This window comes from Danio rerio, chromosome 24 (assembly GCF_052040795.2).
Source record: "Danio rerio strain M-AB ecotype USA chromosome 24, GRCz13ab, whole genome shotgun sequence".
NCBI classification, from domain to species: domain Eukaryota; kingdom Metazoa; phylum Chordata; class Actinopteri; order Cypriniformes; family Danionidae; genus Danio; species Danio rerio.
Window position 1 is genome coordinate 23,217,918 of NC_141044.1, and position 19,772 is coordinate 23,237,689.

The 19,772-nt window shown below is 44.5% G+C and overlaps 1 long non-coding RNA gene across 1 annotated transcript; it reads right to left on the bottom strand.

Annotated features, from left to right (window-relative positions):
• Nucleotides 1-6,033: 6,033 nt before the first annotated feature.
• On the bottom strand, nt 6,034-15,955 carry LOC141380669 (uncharacterized). The gene is made up of 5 exons (XR_015524907.1): nt 14,859-15,955; nt 14,690-14,763; nt 14,095-14,125; nt 13,815-14,009; nt 6,034-13,722 (listed from the first exon to the last, which is right to left on the bottom strand). It is a non-coding gene; the product is annotated as an uncharacterized LOC141380669 (long non-coding RNA).
• Nucleotides 15,956-19,772: the final 3,817 nt, after the last annotated feature.

The following is a 19,772-nucleotide window of genomic DNA, read 5'->3' on the forward strand; positions in this document are numbered from 1 at the left end:
AATCTCCACTAATGCTGTTTTGAGTTCTCTCATTCTGCCTGTTGTGTGTCCATTACTCGCAAAAGAAATACTTGAAACAGACAAGACTTCTATCTAAGCCCACCACCACCCCCTTCCTCTTGGAAGGACATCTATTTATTAATTAATTCATTCATCCATCCATCCATCCATCCATCCATCCATCCATCCATCACTTTCTAGTCATTGCTAAGGTGTGATTCCCACTCCTCCACATGCCCCAGACTAATCTGCAAAAGACAAAAACAAGACTAACAGAGTTCTATTTGCTGGCTAATCTTCATCAATAAACAAAATGTTTTCCAGGGATCTTCAGATTAAGCTTCAACAATGCTCTTGTAAGTTTCCTTCTTTTGCATGTTGTGTGTCCATTACCTCCAACCCCCAGGCCTGTGTCCAGGGTAACCATACCGGGCGACGTCCAAGCACAGTCGTTACTGTTTTTGCACTCATACAGAGTTTTTGAACCTCACTTAGTCTGACCTGTCACCTAAGACCTTTTTGCCTTGAGAGATTCTAATGCCTAGGACATTAGCCCCTAACAACATAAATCATATAATCACTCAGGCACTCAAACCCCTCCACCATGATAAGCTGGCTGTTCATGGAGGAGCGTTTAATTACCAGAATATGAAAATAATTTTGCAACTTAGAAATCGGGGTTCATAAATATGCATTTTACCTAGCTAGCTGTAGTCTAGTCTAAGTTTTAAAATGGTTGTGTAGTTTACAAGATTATGCATGGTTTAGCCCCTCCCCTTCTATCTGACTTTGAAATTTAAATCAGTTGAAAACAAAGTAACTAGGAGTGCAGCTAGAAGTGATTGCATTTTTTCACTTAGAAAACTTTATTTTGGTCAAGCTTGTTTTTGTCACAATTTATGGATCTGTGTGTTCCTCCTGTATGTTATGTATCTTGCCTTGTGTGTTGTCATGTGTGAAGGAGTGTGTTTGTTTACCTTTTGTGTTGACAGCGTGCTTATCTTTGTTCCTGTCTGTTGTTTTCCAGAATCCTTCGTGGTCCATTGATGTCTTTATTGTGACCTGTGGCTCTCTTGTTTTGAACCTTCTTGTCTCCAGTTCACTCCAGTGGTATCCTTTGTTACATTTTTCCTTTTATTAAACACTTGCAATTGGATTCTTTTCGCCTAGTGTCGTCACAGAACGGACTGATCACGCCTGGCCAGGCTGACCAGGCCTGGCTGAGTTTGTTTCGCAGGCCACCACACGCATGGACAGGCAAGATGAACAGATGAACAACACCAGTCACGCTATCCAAGCGTTGGTAACACAGGTGTCTGAACTCACCACACAGCTGCAACATCTTCATACTGCTGGGGTCCAGCAGCCTGTTGCAGCTAACATTAGTCCACCGGTAGTGTCTGTGTCTGATCAAGCTGCTCGATCTACCAAACCTCGCCTCCCACCTCCAGCCTTCTACTCCGGAGAACCGGAGTTGTGTCATGCCTTTTTGGTGAAATGCTCGCTGTACTTCTCCTTGCAGCCTTCCTCGTTTCCCACGGAGGAATCTAAAGTAGCGTTTGTCATCACGCTTCTCACTGGAAGAGCGGCGCTTTGGGGAACCGCTGTGTGGGAGAAGAAACTCCCATGTTGTTCTACGTTTAACGCCATTTCGGAGGAACTCAAAAAGGTTTTCGACAAAGCCGCGGCGGGCAGAGAGGCGGCCCGGATGCTCACGGAGTTGCACCAGGGGCAACGGAGTGTTGCTGACTACTCCATTGAGTTCCGCACCCTGGCGGCGGAGAGTGAGTGGAACGTTCAGGCACAGTGGGACGTCTTTCTCCACGGGCTGGCAGACCGTATAAAAGATGAGATCTTATCTTTGGATCTTCCTAAAACCCTGGATGGGCTCATTGATTTAGGCATCCGCATGGATTCTCGTCTTCAGCTCCGTGAGAGACACACGTGACACACACACGCCTTGGAGAACTCCCTTCTTCCGGCTGCCACTGTATTTCCGGGGCCAGTGGACACGCCCCTCTCGGAACCTGAACCCATGCATATGGGCCGCTCTAGGCTGTCGCTGGAGGAGAAGTGCAGATGCCCCAGCGAGGGCCTGTGTATGTACTGCGCTGGTGTGAATCACATTGCGGCTCATTGTCCCGTAAAAGCCAGAGCCCGTCAGTAGGTAAGAGGTTACTGACGGGTGGGGTATCTTTGGACAAATCCTCTCTTGCAGCCACACTTTTGAAGGTTAAGTTGGAGTGGTCATATGGGAATTTTATGACCAAAGCACTTACTGACTCTGGTGCGGAGGGAAATTTTATTGATTTAGTTCAAAGCTTGTATTACTTCCTGTAATTTCTCTCTCGCAACCTATATCTGTTCATGCTCTCAATAGTTTCTCTCTTCCTTCCATTACTCATTCCACTGGTCCTATAAGATTGATCACCCCTGGTAACCACTCTGAAATTATTCTTTTTTTTTTTTTTTTTACAGAAGCCCCTGTCACTCCAGTGGTCCTTGGGCATCCATGGCTGGTAATGCACAATCCACATATTAATTGGAGGCAGAAATTAATAATTTCTTGGAGTGAGAGCTGTCATGCTACGTGTCTGTTGTCTGCCTGTTCTTCTGTGTCTCGTTCTGTTTTTCAGGAAGAACACATGGATCTGTCAAACGTGCCCAGTGAGTACTTCGACCTGAAGAGAGTGTTCAGTGAGTCTCGAGCTGCTTCTCTGCCTCCACATCGTCCCTATGACTGTGCTATAGAGTTATTGCCAGGTACGTCTCTGCCTAAAGGCAAACTTTATTCGCTTTTCGCTCCAGAGAGGGAGGCCATGGAGAAATATATTTCTGATTCTCTAGCAGCTAAGATCATCAGTCCTTCCCCATCACCAGCAGGGGCGGGGGTTTTTTTGTGAAAAAGAAAGATGGCTCCCTCCATCCTTGTATAGACTACCAAGGGCTGAACGCTATCACGGTGAAGAATACTTATCCTTTGCCGCTGATGTCTTCTGCCTTCAAACGTCTGCAGGGGGCGTCCTTTTTCACAAAATTAGATCTCTGCAACACTTACCATTTGGTCCGTATTCGAGAGGGCGATGAATGGAAGACTGCCTTTAATACCCCCAGGGGGCACTTTGAGTATTGCATTCTTCCTTTCAGTCTGTCCAACGCCCCTGCAGTCTTCCAAGCATTCGTTAATGATGTGTTGAGAGATATGCTAGATCAGTTCATCTATGTTTACCTGGATGACATGCTGATATTTTCTCATTCTCTCCAGGAACATATTCAACATGTCAGGCGAGTGCTTCAGAGGCTGCTAGAGAATGGGCTTTATGTCTAGGCGGAGAAATGCGTATTCCATGCACAGTCTGTTCCATTTCTGGGACATATTGTGTCGGTCGAGGGGAGGCGCATGGATCCAGAGAAAGTTCAGGCTGTGGTAAATTGGCCAACCCCAGGCTCCCGCAAGGCCCTGCAGAGGTTTCTTGGTTTTGCCAATTTTTACCGGCGTTTCATTCGCAACTTCAGCCAGCTCGCCGCACCTCTGACTGCCTTAACCTCCATCAAGACACCGTTCAGGTGGTCCAATGCAGCACAAGTTGCATTCGACCGACTGAAAAGCTGCTTTGTTTCAGCCCCCATTCTCATTGCCCCTGATCCATCATGGCAGTTCGTGGTGGAGGTTGACGCATCAGAGGTGGAGGTCGGTGCTATCCTGTCCCAGCTCTCTTCCTCAGACTACAAGATGCTTCCCTGCACGTATTTTTCTCATCTTCTCAACAATGCAGAACGGAATTATGATATTGGTAATCGATAGCTGCTGGCTATCAAGCTTCCGTTGGAAGAGTGGCGTCATTAACTGGAGGGTTCGGGGGTTCCCTTTACTGTTTGGACTGATCATAGAGTACATCCAATCCGCCAAAAGATTTAACTCTAGGCAGGCGCGGTGGGTTTTATTTTTCGGATGTTTCGATTTTACCATCTCGTACCGACCAGATTCCAAGAATGTTAAACCTGACGCACTTTCTCGAATTTTTGATCACTCCGAGCATGCATCATCTCCTGAAGCCATCGTACCACGCAGACTTTTTATCTCTGCTGTCACTTGGGAGATCGAGTTGAGGGTCTGCAAGGCCTTAGAAGGTGTAACGCCTCCGCCTGGATGCCCACCGGGTCGTTTATTTTTGCCAGAGGAATTACAGTCTGACGTCATACGTTGGGGTCACTCTTCCAAGCTGGCCTGTCATCCTGGGGTGAGTCGTACCTTGTCTCCAGTCAAACAACGATTCTGGTGGCCAGTTATGGCTCGTGACATAAGGGAATTTGTGTTGGCTTGCTCAGTTTGCGCTGTTTCTAAGACTTCCAATCAACCCCCCCGCTGGACTTCTTCAGCCGCAGTCAGTGCCATCGAGACCCTGGTCCCATATTGCGCTAGATTTCGCTACAGGTCTCCCCCCCTCCAATGGGAATATGGTGATTTTGACCATAGTGGACCGGTTTTCGAAAGCCACTCACTTTATCCCTCTGCCCAAATTACCATCAGCCAGAAAGACAGCGGCTGCTGTCATTGACCATGTCTTTAGTATTCATGGCCTCCCGACAGATGTGGTTTCTGTCAGGGGGCCTCAGTTCATCTCTAAATTTTGGAGAGAGTTTTGTCATTTAATGGGGGCGACTCTTAGTCTTTCTTCTGGTTTCCACCCTCAGAGTAACGGTCAAACGGAGAGAGCCAACCAAGATCTTGAACGTATGTTATGATGTTTAGTCTCTCAGAATCCATCCTCCTGGAGCCAGCAGCTCTCATGGGTTGAGTATGCACATAACTCATTACCAGTGTCTGACACGGGCCTCTCCATTTGAGTGTAGTCTAGGGTACCAGCCACCTGCATTTCCCAGTCTGGAATCTGAAGTCGCGGTTCCCTCCGCCCACGCCTTTGTCCAGAGGTGTCGACGTACTTGGAACAGGGCCAGACAGACCCTCCTTCAATTAGGTTTGCACACCAAGGCTAAAGCCGATCGCCACCTAAATTAAACTTGCACCTAAATTCATTGGCCCGTTTTCTGTCACTAAAATCATAAGTCCAGTGGCAGTCCGCCTCAAACTTCCTCCTACGTACAGGAGAATCCATCCCGTTTTTCATTTCTCTAAATTGAAGCCCGTTTTTCATACGGCCATTAATCCGCCTACTCCGGTCCCCCCTCCCCCCGTCGCGTCTTGTAGAGGGGGAGACGGTTTATTCGGTTAAGCGCATTCTGGACTCGAGACGGAAGGGACGAGGTTTCCAGTACTTGGTGGACTGGGAGGGTTAGAGTCCAGAGGAGAGGAGTTGGGTTCCTGCAAGGGACATATTGGATTATTCTCTCATCAATGATTACAATTGCCAGGTAAGCTCTTCTGGGAGCGCCAAGAGGCGCTCTTAGGAGAGAGGGTACTGTCACGGTTTATGGATCTGTGTACCTCCTGAATGTTATGTATCTTGCCTTGTGTGTTGTCATGTGTGAGAGTGTGTGTTTGTTTACCTTTTGTGTTGACAGCGTGCTATAGGATCAGCTGATGTCATCAGCTGACTTAATCATCTTCCAGCTGGTCCTTATTTGGCTGGCTATATATTTCCTCATGTGGTATGTTCTGGTTATCAGTCCGTTGCTTGTCTTTGTTCCTGTCTGTTGTTTTCCAGAATCCTTCGTTGTCCATTGATGTCTTCATTGTGACCTGTGGCTCTCTTGTTTTGAACTTTCTTGTCTCCAGTTCACTCCAGTGGTATCCTTTGTTACATTTTTCCTTTTATTGAACACTTTTGCAATTGGATCCTTTTCGTCTAGTGTCGTGACATTTTTCATTTAAAGCATTACAACTGTGGAATTTGATTCCGCAATTTGTTAGAGAATGTGTATCTTTTAAGTCATTTAAGTTTAATTTTAAGAAATTGCTTCTTAATAATCAACATTGTGAACACTAGGCTTTAGATTTTGTTGTGGTGGTGGTGGTTGTTTTTTATTGCGGTTGTTCATTAAAGTTTTTTTTTTTTAATTTGTATTTTTATTGGCATGGCCTTTAACATCTGGCAAGGAGACCCCCAATGTCTTCAGGCTAATTTGGGTACATTTGCGTTCTTGAGGAACGTTGATTAATGTACACTGTCCCTTGTGAAATATAACAACTAATAAAAAAATGTATTATGCTCAGGGACATGGTGCTCCGGCACCTCGACCAGTTTGGGCTTCAGGTAAACCAAGCAAGCTCTCCTCTATGCAGAGCATCTCAGGATGGATGATATTTCCTATCTTCATGACGGCGCACCTCACAGAAAAGCATATAAGGCTAGTGCTGCGCTGTCTGATACTGCTCGACAGGAACACAGTGATCCCACTGAACACAAATGGCATCTGCAGCCGTTATCACCCTGCTCGGATTGCTTTATTTGAGACCACTTTAGCACTGGCTTTATGATCGGGTTGCCAAATGGGCATGACTGTGCAAGCACGCACCGGGTGACCTTCACACTATTGTGTCGCCACACCTTCAGTTCTTGGACGAACCATGCCTTTCTATGAGGTGGGTGCCCTTAGAACAAGTGTCCAGGCATGTTGTCACATCAATGGGATGCTTCCAACACGGGCTGGAGGGCCGTGTGCAACGACCATGCAGCTGCGCGTTCATGGACCGGGCCCAGTTCAACCCTGCAGCCGATGCCCTCTCACGGCAGCTGACATCTCGAAAAGAATGAAGACTTCACCCTGGCGCAGTGCAGCTGATATGGGAGCACTTAGGGAAAACCCAGGTTGACCTTCTGCTTCTCTTGAAAACATCCATTGACAGTTGTTTTATTCCTTGACTGAGGCGATTCAATTCATCCCACCCCCCCTCTCATGCTCTCTTGGGATCTCTCTGTTGTCATAGCGGGTCTGCAGAGAAATCTGTTTGAGTCACTCAACTCCTTAAAAATTTTGTCCATAGAGACTGCTCTGCTGGTTGCATTGGCATTGATCAATAGTATCAGGCATCTGGGGGCCTTTTCAGTCAGCAAATCATGCCTGGTATTCCGGCTTGCAGCTCTTCATCTGAGCAGCCCTCTATCTGTTATGGTGGTCGGCAGAAGGGAAGGGCCTATCTTACAGATATTTGTAGAGCTGTAGACTGGGTGACACCTAGCACATTTGTGAGATTTTATAACCTTCAGGTGGAGCCTGTTTCATCCCAATTGCTGGTAACCCAAGCCAATCAGGAGGTAACAGATCTTAGTGTCAAATATGCTTGCTGCACCATACTCCCTACACGAACCTCTGTGCCCTTATTGTGCTCTGCTAAGATAATTGAGATAGTTGAGACCCAAGGCCCCCAGCACCTGACTCGGCTGGGTGCCAGGCCCAGTACAAGGTTCTGTGGATCTGTGCCTGCTATGCGTGATCCCTGTTGGCGATCCCATACACATCAGTCAGCCAAGGTATGTTCCCCCTTCTCAGGCGGACCTTTGTCTTTCCTACTCGCTAACCGCATGTAGCAATCCCCCTGGATAGGGCTAGCCTGAATAGTGCTAGGGCTGGCCTCTGCAGCGTCATTTCCCTTCAGGACTAGCACACTTTCCCAACTTACAGTTGTATCTTTAAAATCCCTAGACTACAGCTTGCTAGACATAATGCTAAGCTAAGCTAATGCTAAGCATATTTACGATCTCCAATTTCTAAATTCCAAAATTAATCTGGTAATTAAAAGGCCTAGGGAATGTTGGAAGGTTACACCTTTGGTGATGCTTGTGCATTCATGCTATATGCATGGCAAACTTCACATCAAGGGTGAGATGGCCTCAGGTGCTGTGGCATTTTCCATACACGCTCACTGAGTTTTGAAAGACACACATCATAGTTCCCACTGAAGAGGAACGTCTCACTTACAAATGTAACCCACGTTCCCTGAAGATAGTAACAGATTTGTGTGTCTTTGTTGCCAGAGCAGCTATTCAGAGCAGTGTTTAGCTCTTCAGCAGCATAAGTCTAGCACCTCGCTCTGTGTGCGCTGGTTATATACTCTACTAATTATTAATCACCACCACCTGCGGCGCTGAGCTCTGCCAACTCATAGGCATACACTGGCCTGTTTTATAACTCTTCAGAGTGATTGCTCATCTAGCAAACTCCCAAAGTGTCTATAGACACTCGTCTCTGTTCCTTTCTTTAGTGAGCATGGTTTATGTTTGTAACCAGGATGTTTTCCAGTGTTCCTTAGATGAATCTTGCTGGGTTCTTCTCCTTTGCCTGGCGTCCTTTGGGTCTGGTCCTCCAAGAGCGTTTGTGTAAGGAAGCAAGTTTCCTAAAAGAGCAACACGGTCGTGCAGCGGATCTTTTTAAAGATGTCGTTCAGACCATGCGTTTCTGAATGTGGTGGTTCCCTGTGCCCGGATGAAGGGCACAAGCACTGCGTTGCATGTGTGGTGGTCCAGTATGTTAATGCGGTGCTCATTGGTAGTGCATGCCATCATGGTGATGTCATTTCTGTTTTGAGGCTAAGATCACGGCTCGCTCTTGCAAAAGGACGACCCACCCAAGTTGTCCCCAGCTTTGCGGCTGGCACTGAGGCAGACCTGAGGGTTACAGTAGAAGTAAATCCGCCACCCTCAGGCTCACGGACCTACCACTCCTCAGCGCGCTCGATCCAAGCTTCAAGCAAGGGAAGCGATCTGTCCTCACAGATGGTCACCCTTTCGCTTGATGACGAGGACAAGATGTCCATCATTGCATCGGAGGGTGGGCTATCACTATCTGACAAGGATGCGGAAATGCTTCCCCCCCGTCTGGGGTAGCGAGCGTGGCCCCGGATCCAGAAGCAATATGCTGGCCATGCTTTCCTGGGCTGCTTCGGCCTTGGGGTTGGAGATGGTTTATCCCCTAGCTCTGCGGCCAGGCCAATAGGCTGGGTTTTCTGTGGAGGATACTAAGAAGGCTAAGCCTTCTAGGCCTCCCGTCCCCTTCTTCCTGGAGGTGCACAGTAGGTTCATTCAGTCTGGGAGGGCACCTTTTTCTCTTCGATTTGTGTGGGCCTCTGCCCTCACCATTCTCTATAGTGGAACAGCCAGGGGGTATGAGGCGATTTCCCTGATCAAGCGCCATTGCGGTCAATTTATGTCCACGAGGCGCCTCCTCCTGGCGGGGTCCGCCCCAGCTCCGTCCAAGGCATGCAGGTTATTTGCATCCCTCCGAGCCAGAGCCTACAGAGCCGTGGGCCAGGCTGCTTCCGCCTTGCACGCTATGGCCATCTACCAGCACTACCAAGCGCAGGCGCTGGCCTAGCTGCACGAGGGTGGTTCCGACCCAGGCCTGCTCCTTAGCTCTGCACCGCAACTGACTATGCTCTGCATACCACCAAGTCAGCTGCGTGTGCCCTAGGAAGGATGATGTCCACATTAGTGGCCCAGGAACACCACCTCTGTTTAAACCTGACAGATATGCGCAACGCTGACAAAGCTCGCTTTCTCAACTTGCCCATATCCCAGGCTGACCTTTTCGGCGACCCCATCAGTGAATTCACCTAGCAGTTCACAGCGGTGAAGGAGTAGTCGGATGCGATGGGAAAAGTCATATATCGGCAGGGATGTAAGACCGCTCCTCGCTGAGGGTGCCAACCTGCAGCTTCAAGACCTGCTCCGCTGCTCCCACCTGCACCTCCAACCAATTTGCCGCTCCGAGCACGCCGCAGGCATCCAGCGTACCCGCCCCAGGGCACCGCTAAGTCCGGTAAACGGACCGCGAAGCGTCCTTGAGACTGCCATCCAGAGAAGAGGAAACTTGCTCTTTCCCCAGCGGAGGGCCAGGCTCCACAAACAATATCAAAGGCGTTTTTAACGCCACTGAAATTCCAGTGAAAGAGCATTTTCCCCTTTTTTATATGTAACAGCCCGAACACTGCCAGTCTGGGACGCTATGCCTTCCAGCTCGCAGGATTGGTGCATTTTGCCAATGGCTCACAGAGTGCGAGAGAACAGTCTCCTTTCTCTCCCACTCCCAGACCCTCCTCCAGAGAGTAAACCTCTCATCTCCTGCTCCCCTGCCGGACACCAGCGCTTCCTGGGTAAGCCCACTCCACACTCCTGCAGGTGGGACCACTTGCAGGGGCTCTGCCTGCCTGGTTAGCGTGGGCCAGCCCATCGCAATGGCTCATCTGTACGATCAGACTCAGCTATGCGATACAGTTCACGAAACGGCCTCCTAGGTTCTCGGGCGTGTATTTCACCAGGGTCAGTCCTGCGTCCACCCCTGTCTTGTATGAGGAAATTGCTGTCCTTCTGGCGAAGGATTCAATCGAGCCAGTCTCTCCAGCTGAAATGGAGAGCGGGTTCAACAGCATGTACTTCATCGTGCCCAAAAAGAGCATTGAGCTATGGCAAATCCTAGATCTGCACATTTTGAGCCGCTGCCTTCACAGGCTGCGCTTCACAATACTTACGCAGTAGCGCATCATCAGATGCGTTAGACCTCAGTATTGATTAGCAGCAATAGACCTGAAGGACGCGTATTTCCATGTCTCCATATTTCCATGCCACTGGCAGTTCCTGCGGTTTGCGTTTGAAGGTCAAGCATGGCTGTACAAGGTCCTCCCCTTCAGGCTCTTTCTGTCTCCGTGGGTTTTCACCGAACTCACGGAGGATGCCCTCGCGCCCCTTCGGCTCGCAGGCATCCACATACTCAATTATCTTAACTGGCTAATTTTAGCCCACTCTCGGAAGCAATTAATTATGCACAGAGACAAGGTGCTCCGGCACCTCCACCAGTTGGGGTTTCAGGTCAACCGAGAATAGAGCAAGCTCACCCCCGTGCAGAGCATCTCCTGTCTCGGGTTGAAGCTGGACTTGATCACCATAAAGGCGCGCCTCTCATGAGAATGCGCTGAGCTAATGCTGAACTGTCTGAGAGAGTTTGACAGGAAAAAGGTGGTCCCTCTGAAATCACTTCAGAGGCTCCTGGGGCATATGGCATCAACGGCCATGCCGCTCAGATTGCTCTATATGAGACCACTACAGCTTTGGCTGCACGATCGGGTTCCCAGGCATGCATGGCACGCAGGCACACACCGAGTGTGTCACTGCATCTTCACCCCCTGGAGGCACCCCTCCTACCTACGGGTCGGAGTGCCCTTATGTTAGGCGTCCAGGCATGTTGTTATTTTGACAGATGCTTCCAGTACGGGTTTTGGGGCTGTGTGTTGCGGGCATGCTGCTGTGGACCTGTGGAAGGGAACCCAATTGCATTGGCATATCAACTGCCTAGAGCTGTTGGCAGTGTTTCTCGCTCTGGGCCTTTTTTACCTGTGCTGAGGGGGCAACACATGCTGGTAAGGATGGACAGCATGGCAACGGTAGCGTATATCAACCATATGGGACCACACGTGGAACTTCACGTATGGTCCATAGACACAGCGAGGAAGACTTAGATAACCTACCGATGGTAGTGGTTAATACAATCACTTGCCAGATCAGTGTTGTGCTTTCTTCAGAACAAGTTGGAGCGAAGGCTGTCGTCCTCCACACTGAAGGTTTACATTTCCGCTCATTATAATACGGTGGATGGCAGCACCGTAGGGAGGCATAATCTCATCATCTGGTTCCTCAGAGGTGCGAGGCGAATGTTTCCACCCAGCCCCCCTCTAATGCCCTATTGGGATCTCACAGTAGTGCTAACGAGCCTATGTGGAGAACCCTTCGAACCACTCGACTCAGTGTCCTTGAGATTTCTGTCCTTGAAGACAGCTGTGCTGGTTGCAGAGGAGGCAGACCCAGCTCTTTCATTGTGTCCTGTTCGCACTTTGTGAATTTATGTGGACCGCAGTCAGAACTTTAGATCCTCTGACCAGCTCTTTGCCTGTTACGGTGGTCGGGCTGCCTCTCCAGGCGATGCAGGTGCGCTCGCTCCACATCGTGGCACACCCTTCACCAGGGACGTGGTAAGGTTCTTTCGTTGTGGTGTTTTCCATAGATTTTCCTATTGTGGAAGTTTCCACATAGCATTGGAGTTCCCCATCCGAAGGGGAATGCTACAGTTTCTAAAGTATTTCTTCGTTCCCCAAGGGGGAGAATGGAAATGCTATGTTCCTTCGCCACAACGATTGTCCCTTAGCTGTTGAGCGTGAAAGTCTCTTCGGTTAAAAAAGGATGTTGAGCACTGCACTAGCCATGTCTTTATAGCATGACTAATTGTCATTGACGCTAGCTGTGCACGCTGACACCGCCAACTCATTGGCATTTCATTAGCCCGTTTTTATACTCTTTCATATGATTGGTTTCTGACAAAATCCATTTCCATACCCAACCACCCTCCATCTCCAGCAATAACCAAAGTGTTCTCCAGTGTTCTTCTACATCTACTGCCCATTGGGTTTCCATTACCTGCAAAGTAAATAACTGCCACAGAGAAAATATCTATCTAACAATCTATGCCCACCACCACTCATTTCCTGTTGAAGAGACATCCATCTATGCACCCACCCATCTACCTTTGAATAATATTCCTGATCATCCATTTTCAATCATTGCTGAAGTATGTGATACCTATTTTTCTTCACATGCACTCATCTGCGTCTCCAAAATCCGCTCCGCTGCCCCAGCCTGTTCCACTGGCTAAACGGCAGTGTCAAGGACCTCACAGGTGACCAGCACCCCCACCCCAGGGTCCGATAAATGAGACATTTGGAGAAGAGAAGGTTTGCTCTTTTCTCTGTGGAGCGCGGTGGACACTAATAACATTACAAAAAAAATTTCAATAAAAGAGCAATCCTAGTTTTGCGAATTTGAAGCTGCTGCCTTCACAAGCAGCCATTCAGACTGCTCACACAAAAGCACATCCCCCCGTGCGTCAGTCCTCAGGATTGGCTTGCATTGATAGAGCGCCGTTTCGGCTCGCGGGCATCTGCATGCTTAATTATCTCTAAGATTATAGCTCACTCTCTGGATCAATTGGTTATGAACAGGGACAGGGTACTTCGGCACCTCGACCGGATTGGGTTTTGGGTCAGCCAAGAAAAAAGCAAGCTCGCCCCTGTGCAGAGCATCTTTTTTCTCGGTTTGGAGCTGGACTCGATTACCATGGGGGCATGCGCTCCCGAAAGCGCACCAGGCTGATGCTGACCTGTCTGAAAGGGTTGACAGTGGAAACTGTGGTCCCACTGAAATTATTTCAAAAGCTCCTGGGGCAAATGACATTCGCAGTCGTGGTCACGTCGCTCAGATTGTGTCATATGAGACCGCTTCAGCATTGGCTTCACAATCGGGTTCCCAGATGAGCATGGCACACACTGAGTGGTTGTCACTCCGCTGTGTCACCGCACCCTCAGACCTTGGACAGACCTTGCTTCTACAGGCCGCCTTGCCTCTTGAGCAAGTCTCTAGATTTGTCGTCATCTTAACAGAAGCTTCCAGTTCTGGCTGGGGGGCCATGTGTTGCTACCATGCATCTGCAGCTCTGTGGAAAGGAACCCGGTTGCCTGGAGCTGTTGGCAGTGTATCTTGCTCTTTGCCATTTTTTGCCGATGCTAAACACGTGCTGGTCAGGACTGACAGCACAGCAACAGTGCTGTATATCAACCGCATGGGGGGGGTATTTTCAGTCAGTAAACTTTGCCAGCAAATCAGGCTGGCCTACTCTCAAATTTTCCTGAGACTCCAGACCACCTAAGTGCTCGAGGTTTTCCCCTCGGGGAACGAGGGTTACGCAGTAACCGTTTTATTTCTCCACATGCTCCATGACAATCTGCCAAAGTGAGAGACATCAAGTCTTTAATTAATCTCAATACATTTCTTTAAACATTAACTCTATTGTTAAGTCTGTTCAAGCAGTTCTACCTGTTTGCTGAGCTCCAGGTCTTCAAGTATATCTCCAACACTCCCCTTGTAAGTCTCCTCCTGCTCTATTCAAACCTGCAAAAGACAAAGACAGCACCAACAGAGACCTACCTGCTCTGTTTCAGATATATGACCATTGATGCTTTTGAGTCTCCCTCCTCTGCCTTTTCTCTCTATTACCTGGAAAAGAAAAACCTGACAGAGACAAGGCCTAAACTAACTATCTATACCAACCACAACCCGCTTCATCTTGGAAGAATTTAAAATATAAATTCCTGACCATCAATTTTCTCCATGTGGTCCAATCAAATCTGCAAAATACAATAGAAAGATATCAAGTCATTACTTAATCTTAATACCATTCTTTGGAAATTTCATCTACCATTGTTTCCAGACTGGTTTTGTTCTAACACTAACAAATAATATTTCACAGCTATAAGTAAATACTCTTTAAGATGACAATCTTGCAGGCAATCTAAATTTAGATTAAATAGATGTGTTACAATAATTAGAAGAACTGTAGAACAAATAAAACAAATAACAATAAAAAGTTACAAATGTTGAACTGGCCGACAGCATAAACTACAAATACATAATACAACAGCCAGAACAGTAAAATACAATATGTGCTAAAGCTGATAGCATACAAATACATTAAAACAGATTAATTTATCTGATGATATAGCGAATAACAATCTGACAATGTTAAACAAGATAGCAATACACAAATGAAGCCTACAAACAAGCAAAATATCATATCTATCCCTGTCAATCTGAAGGAAACACCAAACCATCACTCTGTAAAAATTTAAATATATCATTTTAAATCATTTTATAAAGTTTATTTGATTTAACTTCAAAATTTAAGACAGTACCTGATTTTTTTTTACAATGCACTTGTCATTAATTAAGTGTTTTTTTTCCGTTTCTCCACATGCTCCATGCCAATCTGCCAAACAGAAAGATATCAAGTCTTTAATTTATTTCAATACATTTCTTTAGAAACTAACTCCATGTTCAGTGAGTCTGTTCAAGCAGTTCCACCTGTTTGCTGAGTTCCAGGTCTTCAACTACATTTCCACCATTCCTCTTGTAAGTCTCCTTCTGCTCTATTCCAACCTGCAAAAGACAAAGAGAGCACCAACAGAGCCCTACCTGCTCTGTTTTAGATAGATGTCCATCGATGCTCTTGTGAGTCTCCCTCTGCCTGCTTTCTCTATTACCTGAAAGAAAAACCTGACACAGACGAGGCCTACCTAACTATCTATACCAACCACAACCCGCTTCATCTTGGAAGGAGTTAAAAACAAAAATCCTGACCACCAATTTCCAGTTATCGCTGAGGTGTGTGCACAATACAACAGAAAGATATCAAGTCATTAAATAATCTTTATACCATTGCTTGGAAGTTTCAACTACCATTGTCTCCAGTCTGGTTCTGTTCTAACACTAACAAATAATATTTCACAGGTATAAATAAATACTCTACAAGACGGCAATCTATAAACTTAGATTAAATAGATGTGTTGCAATGATTAGTAAAACTGTAAATAGAGCAAACAACAACAACAAAAAGCTACAAATGTTAAACAGGCCAACAGCATAAACTACAAATACACAATTAATGTAATAAGACTAGTAATATGCAAGTTGTGTTAAAGCTGACAGCGTACAAATACATTAAAACAGATTAATTTATCTGATGATATAACAAATTACAATCTGCAGGATAGCAATATTCAAGTAAAGCATACGAACAAATAAAAATCTACCAACCTGACAACATAACAAATGGCATTCTACGATTATAGCTCATAAAGAATATAATACACGATCTAAAATAAAATATATGTTTTCAAAATCCTAAAATTGACAAGTCAACAGTAAAGCAATCTCCAATTCCAACCAACATTCAGTAACGTTACAATCTACAGTCTAAGCGAAAAAATACGTGGAAAAAAATAATATAATAATCTGAAATTATATGACGGAGTCACGGAGAGAAACACTAAAATATTTAGTGTCCTTCAGTCAGAGCACGCTGAAACAACCATATATGATAACCTAAAATCAGAAAAATCTTTACATACCGCTGCTGTCAGCGATGGTCAGACACTTACTGCAGTTTACCTTTCGAATACATTCTTTTTTTAGAATGCCAGGCACTATGGTAACCACAGCAACGTCACCGCGCCGGCGCCATATTCAATCACCTTAAAGGTCCAGTGCGCGATTTCCGTGAAGCACTGTAGAATATAACAATAATAATTCTGTAAATGATTTGCTTCCCTTACTGTACTGTCATCTTTTAATATAAATAAAAACAACTTAGATTCTCAATTTGACTAACTTTTGTATGTTTATGTTTCATTTTGCATGCATTTATATCTTATTTTTCAGGCATATATTAAATGAGTCTGTGTACTCGCAAAAAAAATAAAACATAGTTCAATTTAAACATCGCCGAATAACACTGAAAGGCTTTATCATATTGTTATATTTTTAATAATAGGCAATTGCTGTTGTTTTATCAAATGTATGTTCAAAACATGTATTTTGACCCTTAGTGTTCAGCAGTGTGTAAACTGTAGTGCACATTCGTTTCATTATTAGATAAGATTACAGATTTATTTTTCATTTTATGCAGTTGTACTTTTTCATTTTGTATCTTGAAATGAATATTATCAATAAATTTGAATATTTATTACTGTTGTTCATTTGTCATTTCCTTTTTCTGTTAAGAATATAACAGCCTTTAATTGTCATTTATAATGCCTGCATAAATAAGCCTCACTTAATAAACAATGCATAAATATTCCTCACTCAAAACAGTATGAATAAACCACACACAGTAACTTCCCTCCTGAAAAATAAAATGTATTTGAATGGTTTATTAATCGCTTGCTTACATTCAATTTAACATTTAACACCGTAATTTATCACAATGTACTTGTTTGAAGTGTGTTTCCCTGTTTCTCCACATGCTCCATGCCAATCTGCCAAAGAGAAAGATATTCATTCAATTTTCTTTGACTTAATCCCTTCATTTATCAGGGGTCGCCCTGCGGAATGAACCACCAACTCATCCAGCATATGTTATGCACAGGGGATGCCTTTTCAGCTGCAACCCAGTACTGGAAAACACCCATACACACTCATTCACAAACATACATTACAGACAATTTAGATTATTTAATTCACCTATAGCGCATGTCTTTGGACTGTAGGGGAAACCAGAGCACCCGGAGGAAACCCACACGGACACAGGGAGAACATGCAAACTCCAAACCGAAAGGGGTCAAACTAGCAACCTTCTTGCTGTGAGCCACTGTGCTCTAGTCACTGAGCCACCGTGTCACCCAAAGATAACAAATCTTGAATTAATCTCAATATATTTTTTTGGAAACTAACTCCATGGTGAATCTGTTCCAGCAAAGTGAATAATGTCTTCTGGGATCACCACTTGTAATTAATACACTTACATATAATTATAAGTGGGGTCTAGCAACGCACCTGGTTAAAACTAAGAGCACAGGTGAAACTTATTGCAGTGCGTTTAGTTTGTACAAAATTAACAGAGATGATCCCCGTGTTGGGCTTTATGTGTCTGCGGAATATGGCGAGTGGATGACATGGGTTATGGCGGGTACCTCTCGACAAAATCAAATGTCCGTATGATAAACAAGTTGTAACAAATAACATACTTATCCATTATGATTTCAGTGTTCTGCTATTGCATGAGCGAAGAGAAATATTGTAATTAATAATAATTTCAATAATTGTTGCTAAATCTGGCAACAAAATAATATATATATATATATATATATATATATATATATATATATATATATATATATATATATATATATATATATATATAGAGAGAGAGATATATATCGAGAGAGAGAGAGAGAGAGTTGAGTGCCAAATGATGCCATGTTCATAAAAGTAGCTTTAATAATTCCTTATATTTATATAGGGCTTTTCTAGACACTCAAAGTGCTTTAAACATTTTTGGGGAAATCTCCTCAACTACCAACAGTGTCGCGGCGGCAACCATATTGCGCCAGACCTCATATCACACACCAGCTGATTGGTGTTCAGGAGACAGAGTGATGAAGCCAATTATGGTATGGGTATGGTAAGGAGGCCATAATAGACAGAGGCCAGTGGGCAGATTTGGCCACGATGCTACTCTTTTTCTAAGGACATCCAATGATTTTTATCAACCGCAGAGAGTCAGGACCTCGGTTTAACGTCTCATCCCCAGAAAGACTGCGCTCACTGAGCAGTATAAAGTCCCCGTCACTATACTGGGACCACGCAGACCACAGGTTGGGCGCCCATTGCTGATCTCTTTAACACCACTTCTGGCAACAACCCAGCTTTCCCACTTGGTCTCCCATCCAGCTACTGACAGAGCGCAGCCCTGTTTAGCTTCAGTGGGTGACCATGTGAGAGTTGCAGAGAGCTAGCTGCCGACAAGGCTTTGAAAGAAGGTCTGCAGTAGTGTTTGCTGCCATTTTCATAATAAAAGTGTAGTGTACCTTTAAGATCCAACAAATAATAGTTCATTTAACTGACTGATAAGACATCAGATTAAAGGAATAAAAAAATAGGCTCGTTTTACAAGTTAAAAAAACTGGCTGCGGCACTTTTAACTAAGACCATTAGCATCTCACTCAAAACTTCTCACTTATAAATATATATTTTCTGTTTAAAGCTTGACTCTTTTGTAATTAAATTGTGTACCAAGACTGACAAAAAATTAATAACTGCTTTTTTTGTAGGTCGATATGGCTAGGAACTACATTCCAGAATATTAATGAAGGAACTTTGCTGTTTTACCAGGGCTATAGCAGGCACAATATTACACAGTGATGTTACATAGTTACCTAGTTGGGGACTACTTACAGCCAGTTATTAGGTTATTATGGATTATTGGATTCAAAAATGTTAAAATTCAACTGTTTAACTCCAGATGACTAGTAAAAGTGTAATGCTAAGCACTCATTTGAGACATTGCATCTACTTGTCAACTAATCCTCATTAGATTATAAGTAGACTGTTCGATTGGGTTTAGTGTAAGTTGACATGTACTGCAAAGTTTCTTATGGTCAGTTAAATGTGTATTGAAGGACTGTTAAATGTCAGTATCAACAGATATTAAGCAGACAGTCTACTGATACTCAACTGGACCATCAAAATAAAGTGTTGCCAAAAGCTTTAACCACATTGATGTAAACATTGTTTGTTGACTAAATGAAAAAATATAAAACCTACCAGAGCACATACTGCTGTATCCATCATGAGCTGGCAATGGGAAAGGGACTCCTCAAAGGTTTCGATACATTGTTTTTAATAAAAATACAGAAGGCTTACTTCATGAATTACAGCTTGTAAATGAATTTCTTTCATACTTTGCGTCAAATTATTTTAAAATACAAGCAATAAATACTCATACTGATTTTCCTTACATTTAACATTTGAACATTTTTCAATGCATTCTGTTTCTGATCTCAATAATCAATAAGAATCTACAAACATTACTTCTCTATTTGTTTTACTCAGCAGCTTCAATAAATTGTCACTCCTTCAGTAGAAATGAACAGGAAGTGTGATGTGGACACTTGATCTATATACAGCTATACAAGCACAATCACACATAAATATCCTACTGTACCAAATTAGTATATGCATAAGCTCACGTATGTACAGTGCTCTCAAATGTATGTTTAAACTATGAGCTCAGAGCAGTAAAGTAATTGTTTTTATATTAAAAAATAAAAAAAAAGACCAATTCCATTAAATGCAATTACGATTTGAGCAAAATATTTGGGCTAACAAATCAAAAGCCACTGATATTTTTTTGAAGATAAACATGTAACGACTGAATTGTTGAAATTAAAACAGTAATATTTACAGTAGGCTAACCAACAACAGAGAGAAAGACTGTAA